This window comes from Jatropha curcas, chromosome 9, assembly GCF_041381405.1.
Source record: "Jatropha curcas cultivar XTBG-Jc1 chromosome 9, XTBG_Jcur_1.0, whole genome shotgun sequence".
Classification (NCBI taxonomy): Eukaryota; Viridiplantae; Streptophyta; class Magnoliopsida; order Malpighiales; family Euphorbiaceae; genus Jatropha; species Jatropha curcas.
The window spans coordinates 24602427-24610879 of record NC_143159.1 but is presented as its reverse complement, the minus strand read 5'-3'; the positions used below and the strand labels follow the sequence as shown (position 1 = coordinate 24610879).

The 8453-nt window shown below is 29.5% G+C and overlaps 1 long non-coding RNA gene across 2 annotated transcripts; it reads right to left on the bottom strand.

The window, feature by feature from the left end:
* Positions 1-784: 784 nt before the first annotated feature.
* LOC149493878 (uncharacterized) lies at positions 785-2830 on the bottom strand. 2 transcript variants are annotated; one of them, XR_016322655.1, is made up of 2 exons: positions 1692-2830; positions 785-1014 (listed from the first exon to the last, which is right to left on the bottom strand). It is a non-coding gene; the product is annotated as an uncharacterized LOC149493878 (long non-coding RNA). The 2 variants fall into 2 exon arrangements; XR_016322656.1 differs by having other exon boundaries at positions 1972-2810.
* Positions 2831-8453: the final 5623 nt, after the last annotated feature.

The following is an 8453-nucleotide window of genomic DNA, read 5'->3' as shown; positions in this document are numbered from 1 at the left end:
TTTTATAAGTCATTTAATAACATAATACTTTTAGTTTTTTAATAATATAAATTAATTATTTATATTATTAAAAAATAATTTTTACATAAAGAAGTATAATAAATAGCAGAATATATAATAATTAAGGAGTGTAGGGTGATGCTTTCAATATGCAATGATTTAAGTATCATTTATATATTTTTTTTTCCTTATGGGCTGTAACGTACGTTAATGGATTTGATAATGGACTATACTGCTTTTTAATAAACTCACGAGTATTGTAACTGCTGTTAGTAGTACAAAATATATAATAATCATTGTAATTGCTGTCAATAATATAGAGTATATAATAATCATTGTAAATGGTAGTGTTATAAGATATATAATAATAAATATGAACTAAATATAATTAAAAATTATAACGAGAAGGACAACATGCAAATTAGTGTTAAACAAGCAAACTTACCCGGGCTTTGCTGCGGATTAAAATTAATTTCATCGATATAACCACTAATTTTATTGATATAATTACTATTTATTGTTTACTCAAATTTTTATATATTTTTTCACTGAAAAAAAAAATATTCATTTCATAGATTTTTTTTGTTTCACTATTTCTTATTAAAAAAATTACTAAATTTGTACAAAAAGACTCATTTTTATACCTTTAGATTTTGAAGTTTTTCCTATCAAAGAAAAAGCTTTTGGTATTCTAACTATAAAAAAATAATTTAAACTACTTAGTCACAATTTTTTCGATATATTATAGTTTTATCATTGAAGAAATACATAGAATGGATAGAAATTCAAAGAAATTAGTGCTCAGCAAGTATTATAATTTGCTTAAGAATGCTGATACAGTTTAATAAGCTTATCCATAAAAAAAATTGATAACAACAAAGAAAATCACTTAAAATAGCTAAAAGTAGAAATATATAGGAGGAGATGGACGTGAATCTTGTGGTCAAGGAAAGCATGATCAAAAGCTAGTTGATGAGTCATGTGAACACAGTCTATGATATCCACATCTAGACTCTGCATAGCCATGAAAAAAAATAAGATTTCCAGAATTATAACGTAAAAGTTTTTCATTCAAATAAATTATGAAATCATGTTTAAGGTCATGAGTGATCTTGATGTCTTCAACTATGTACAAACAAAAAATATCAGATTTAAAAAAAAAAGCAGAAGAACAAAATAAATAATGGGAGCTGTCATTAGCATTTCAGTTCTATTTGACTGTATTGAAAACACATATTTTAGTTGCCTTCTTTATCTCTTCAATAACTACCCAAAAAGAAATAATTGCAGAGGGAGGGACAGAGAGGAGAGGAAGGTAACAATGAGAGAATCATTGATTCTTTAGAAATCTAAATTTTTAGCTAAAGATTATAAAAAAAAAAAAAATTGATGGACATTATAGAACAAAAAAAGTTGAAGGAATACCCATTTGATTGATAAGAAAATGCAGGAAATCAAAAGAATATGAAATCAAATTTAAAATATTTATTATTTGAACTATAACTTCAAAAACCCAAAACAAATTTGCCATATAAACACTTCCAGTGGAACCACTGTCAGGCTTAAACCTTTTGGCAACCAAAATCCAACAAAAAAAAAAAACAAAGAACTCCAATGTCAAAACAAACTTTCTTTCACTTTTTTCCAGTTTCTTAGAAACCAAATACGTTTCAGAGACAGAGAGAGAATACCTCAATGCTTTTAACAGCTGGTTTGATCTTAAAAGAATACCTGGATTGTGATAATCAAAGAAACAAAGAGTGTACTATGCTTCTTAAATATCACAACAACAGTAACAACATGAATGGCATAAACACTGCCAAGTCTAGAGTTAGCAAAGATAGTATATACTAAAGAAATATGAAAGAGAAAGCAAAAGATGCAGCAACCAATATTGTCATGGACCTTATTTTTCATTATTTAAAGCATAAAAATTTCATCTTTTTTAATTTTGTTTTTTACATCACTTACTTTTTTGTTTTTGGGAGGCACGAAACTGCTGCTGCTCCTAATTTCTGCAGTTCAAGCAACATGTCTCTAGGCATGATTTGTGTAAACTTTGTATAATTTGTTGCCTAACTACCCAATTAGAAGAAATAACAAATCTAATTATCTCCAGTCATAAAAAGCTCAAGAAAAAATCTTCAATAGCCAAACAAAACAGACTTTCACTACAAATATCAAATCCTCAAACAGAAATCTACCAAACAAACATACACTTATAATTTCAAACCATAACAAATAATTTAGATAATTAAAACCCTGAATACTAAAATTTAGGTCTAAGCTTCCTTAGTGTGAGTTCAAGATTAAAATTTTCTCATTTCTAGGCCATCAAATGCATCAAGATACAACAAAGAAAAATTAAATATAAGTATTCAAAGAATCTAATTAACTCAGAATCAATGAATAGGAACATATTGAGGATATGCAGTAATTTCAAATATAAAATCTAGCAAGAAATGTAGAGATGGGTTTCATGCAAAGCAAAAGAAAAAAATTGATTTCTCTAATTTCAATTTCATTGTGAAAAGAAGGAAACCCGAAATCTCTGCCCCAAGTGTTTTTAAGTTTCTTACAGAAGAAAAAAGAAAACAATACAAATTAAAAAGAGAATTAAATGCAAATAAAAAAAGAACATTACCAAAAAAAAAGGACGTATAATCTAGAAGTAGTTCATAGAAATAGAAAAGAAGAGAAGGTGAAGTCCGCGTGGAAAACGAAGAGATTGTGGTCGCTGGAATTTAGAGACTGTGAAGTAGCGTTTTGTCTGCAAGTGACCGATACAAAGAAGAAGGGTAAAATAGGCATTGTAAAAAAAAATGGTTAAATTGGTACAACACCATTAATGTTTAATATAATATTTAACTCATCTTTGACGTTTGATTCCGTTTTATAGGTCTTGCCCTCGCATAAAGGACACAAACACAGATTCTATATTTGAACTTGGTCAGACGAAAGAGCTTCAGTTTCTCCCTAATAAGATAAGTTTATTCCATTGGGAAGACTACCCTTACAAATCTTTGCCATCAAATTTTTTCATGAAAAATGTTGTTGAACTTAACATGAAAGGGAGCAAGGTCAAGCAACTATGGAATGGAAATAAGGTATGATTTAAGTATATAATTTGCTATTGTACAGGTTGTACTATACACTATTAGAGGTTAATAGTTAAATGATATATTTTATTCTATATTAATACAAAATATTGTGTGTGAGTTTTTTTTCTTTTAACAATTGACATTTAAAAAGAAATTGGTTTAATGTGCAGTGTCCTCAAAGGTTAAAATATCTTGATCTTTCTGAAAGCGAGTACTTGGAAACACTCCCGGATCTCTCTTCGGCTCCAAACCTAGAGAGGATTTGTCTTTCAAATTGTAAAACCTTGAGCCAAATTCCCTCATCCATTCAGTGTCTGCACAACCTTGATGCTCTTGATCTGAGAGGTTGTGAGAAGCTGAGGAGTCTTCCAAGACTTGCTCAGTTGGGCTCTCTTTGGATTCTTAATCTTTCATGGTGCTCAAATTTGCAGATGCTTGTTGATGTTCCAAGAGGACTAAAGATGTTATTATTAGGGCAATGTGGGTTAGAAGAGTGGTTCCAAGAGGATGGACTTTTCTGCAATCTTCAAGTCATAGAGGTACAGAACTGCAAAAACCTTAGAAGTCTTCCAAGTAGTGATTGTTTGAATTCTATTAGGGTACTTAGTCTTAAGGGTTGTTCAAGTCTTAGTAAGTTCCCAGAGAATATAGGAAATAATATAACAAAGTTAGATTTAAGTTATACTATGATAGAAGATTTGTCATCAACAATTTTGCGTCTCTCTTCTCTTCGTGAGTTAGTTATGGAAGGGTGTAAAAGGCTCAAGAGTCTATCGAGCAGCATTTGTCAATTGAAATCCCTTACAATTGTTAATCTTAGTGACTGTTCAAAGCTTGGCAAACTGCCTGATTTACATGGTTTGTGCTCTTTAAGAGAACTTCGTCTAGACCGCACTGCACTTGTAGAAATACCCAGTGACATAGTCTGTTTATCATCGTTGAAAATGTTGTATCTAAACGACTGCAATAAACTCAAAGGTCTGCCAGAGCTTCCAAGCCAATTACAAGTACTTGAAGTAAAAAACTGTATGTTGCTGAAAACTGCAGCATGAACTTCATGCATTTTACCCATAAAGCCTGAACCGTATTCTTTCAAATTTGATTTTATGAACTGCTTCAATTTGGATCAAAATGCACGTGGCAATATCATGGGAGATGCTGAGTTGAGAATTAAAGAATTAGCTATTTGTTGGGTAAGCATTTGAGCCTCTTCATCTGTCTTTTTTCATTCCCAGAATCCAAGTAAATAATATATATAAATATCTAATTTGTCTTTCTTTTTTTCCTGTTATCAAGCAGAGGAATAATGTCAGAATGAGTCGATATAATACAAACCCTTTTCTTCTTTTTGATCTCACTTTATCTGGAAGTGAAACTCCAGAGTGGTTCAGCTTTCAAAGCCAAGGATCTTCACTAAATGCTGATATGCTCCTTCCACGTTGGTTTATTTCTACATTTCTAGATTTTGCTTTTTGCATTGTTGTGGAGTATGAGATTCCTGCTATCAACAGCTGGGAATATCGTTTTTTTTATCTCATGGTTACGTGTAAATGTTGTTTCAAAACCACAAATGGATACAAAGAGTATCACATCCCTCATACAATACGTCATTACGGTTCTCTCTTTGAATCAGATTATGTGCATCTTTGGTACAACCACCGAACCACTCGAGATCTAAGTATCTGGCTCATACGGAACTGTTATAGAGTCAATGAAGCCTCATTTGAATTCAAAGCAGAAAGTACAACTGTGAAAATGAAGGTGAAGAGTACAGTTGTGGGGTTCACCTGGTGTGCGCTGAAGATGAGAGTAGAATTGAAGCAACAAGTTCATATTTTCTGGGTGCTCAGGTGATGGAAAGTGATTCCATGTCTGATTACGAGGAAGAGGAGCAAAACGATTCCACGTCTGAATCTGAGGAAGATGAGCAAAGTTCTAGAGATTCTGTCTGTAATCAGGAAGATCAGCAGAGAGATTCCATGTCTGATCACGAGGAAGGTGAGCCGCTGCCTAAGAAATTAAAACCATTCCCGGCATTCTGTTGAAGACTATTTTTAAAAATTAACGTCGATATATTTTGTAGTTGTTCAATTTGTATCTAAGTTTTCTGTTTACCAACTAAAATAAAAAAATAAGTCAATAATATTTAATAAATACAATTTTATGTTTAACAGAATTATATTTAATATTTAATTCCTTGATCTCTAGTTAAACTCTTTAAAACTTTATATCAATGCATTAATCTAAACAATATTTTGATTCCAAAGTCTTTCAAACAGGTGGTAGCAACCACCGTCTTCTTAATTTAGAAGAACGATATCGATTGAAAACGTTGAAAAGATAACAGGAGTTGGTTATTAAATTATTTATCAAGGGCGCTTTGAAAAAAAAAATTATTTATTATTTATGGTTTTTTTATGGATTGTTTATATACAAGCTCTCTCCTTAATTTATTAAATTGGTTAAAATTTTTGTAGCTTAGAATTTACTAAATTTGTGAAAACCGTTGTAGTAGAGAAGACTCAAACTCGAGACTTCGCAATCTTAGAGGAGTGTATTAGATTAGGATTCTGTTAGATTTTAAAAGAATTATTAACGGAATTGAAGGATTTTCTAAGATTTTCAAGAATTCCACTAGAATTCTAAATCGAGTTTTATGGAATTAGTGAGATTTATTTATAGATTTGATTGACTTTGATGGAATTACAATGATTTTCATATATCCAATCAAAATTTATTTTAGAAACTAATTGAATAAATTAAAAATTTTTGAGGCCAATTAAAAAATTAAAAAATAATGGGGGACTAAAAAGTAAAATGTGTCATATTCTACAAAATCTTTTTTTTTTTCTTTATTAAAATCTTACCAGTGCTGACTGTGAAAGGCCTGCAATGGCCAACGCCGCCGCCGACTATCTCGTGCTCTCATAACAGTCGCGATGTGATCGGAAGATCACAGGCTTCTTGTCCCTTGATTGAATAGTGACATCTCATCGGAAAATCACATGTTTAAATTAATAATATATATATATATATATATATATATATATATATATATATATATATATATATATATATATATATATATATATATATATATATATATATATAATTTAAATCGAAAACTAACAATCACTGCTAGCCAGGATCTACGTCAGTTGCCAGAGCTCGCGCAAAGAGCCGGCGCACAACGAGACAGGCCCAACGCACGGCCCGCTGCTTGTGGCTCACGGAGCCTAGCATTCTGGCTACAATAATGACAAACTGTATTTTTCAGTTCTTCGACCATTTCAAAGCTTTTTCAATTTTTTTTTATTTGATTGAATCATTATTTAATTGAAATCAATCCATAAAAATTCTAAAAAAATAATCAAATTAATTCTGAAAAATTTTTTTCAGCATTAATATTAATTTTTGTCCAAATATCAAATTCTCAACACACGAATTAATTTGAACTAATCAAATAATTAATACATTGTTTTACACCTTAAGGGGTAGAGACAGAAGTGGTACGGGTATTTTAGGATACACGCTCTGCTCCAATCTGTTTAAAGAGGATATAAGTAGTTATAAATGAGTTTATAATGGATATGGATAGTGAAATTACTATCCGTAACAAATATGGGTAATGAAATTATTACTCATAACAGATACGGGTAGGATACAAGTACAGATCTTTTGGATACCCGCTACCCATTAATTCTTATATTAAACAAGTTCGATAGTGGGTACCCACAAGTACTCTATCCATTATTAGTAAAAAAATGTATTTTAAACAAGTTTAAATTTGGATAGTTTAAGATTTGCAGTACCCTACCCGTTTAAGAGATACTTTAAATGGGTTTTAAATTGGTTTTAAACATATATGGGTAGTAAAAATTTAAACGGGTTCGAATACAGGTACTTAGATGGGTATTTAAAACCGGTTTAAAACAGATATTAGTAGTAAAATTTTAAATGGATATCTATATAGATAGTTTAAAATTCGTGGGTATCCGTCCCCACTTCCATCTTTATTTAAGGGGTGTATTAGATTAAGACTCTGTTAGATTTTAAAATATTTTTGAAATCTTTGGGTTGGATGATGGATTTGGGAATGACTCTTTCTTTCATATTTAGCACTTTAAAATCCAATGAAATCAATAATTTTATATGATCCTTCAAAATCAACAATTTTTTTTAATACCATCAATTTATATGGATTTTCAAAAAGTTATAATTGAAAATACCATCAGATTTTTATGGATATAAGACTGAATTGAATACTACAAAATTTTAATAGACTCCAAAAAAATCTAAATTGAATACTATTGAAATTTTAAAATCTTAAAATTTAACAGACTCTTAATCCAATACATCCCCTTAATGTAAAAAATCTACTCAATTAACTTATATGATAAAGATCAAATATGTTGAAAAACTATTTAATTAGCATATATATTGAAAAACTATTTATATTTGGATAATTTAAATTTAGCATTTGAATTTTATCCATTATTTTTTTTTATCAAACAAGTGTTTAAATTAATATTTCCTTCTCAATTCAATGCATTTTGCCGAAATTTCTGATTGAAAATCAAAATAAATTATTTAATTTACCCTATTTATGCACTTTATTCATTTATCGAGATTGTTGCGCTTTTTTCTAATTTTTTTCATTATTTTTTATTTTGTTTCGGGATAAAAAGAGAATTATAAAAAAAATTATACTTTTTTAAGAAATACGAATTATAACTCAATAAAAAGTATAAAAAAAATGAATGAAGAGAGATGAATTGGATAGATATTAATATTTGTTATTATTATATGAATAAAATTATTTATTTAATTTCTGAAAATTAATTTAGCCAAATGCCATTAATTGAAATATTGTCGTTCAAATACCTAATGAGTAATGTTTTTAAACTTATAAATTTATTAGTTTTTTTAGTATACGTGGGTCATATGTTATTATTACTATGTTAAGAAACTTAAACAAACGGAGATAAAACAAAAGTGTCAGACAGAAACAAGATAAAAGCACAATGTTAACTTAACAATAGCTCAAATGAGTCTTTATTAAATGAAAAATGACTTTGCTTAAATAGCTAATACAAAACAGAAATTCAAATTTACATGTCTCAATATCCCTGAGATCGTGCTAAAGAGATAGTCTATCTAAACAAACTTGATTAAATATCTAACTATCCTAAAACATAGTAGTTTTATTCTGAATAAGTGAAACAGTCCTAGAACAACAGAAAAACTTATCTTAACAATCCTTCCCCTAAATTGAACTGCTTTCAATTTGCTTCCTTCTTGTCCAGAACTCTAAGCATCCCTTGAAGTCTTTCAAAAGCTTCCAACTTTAGA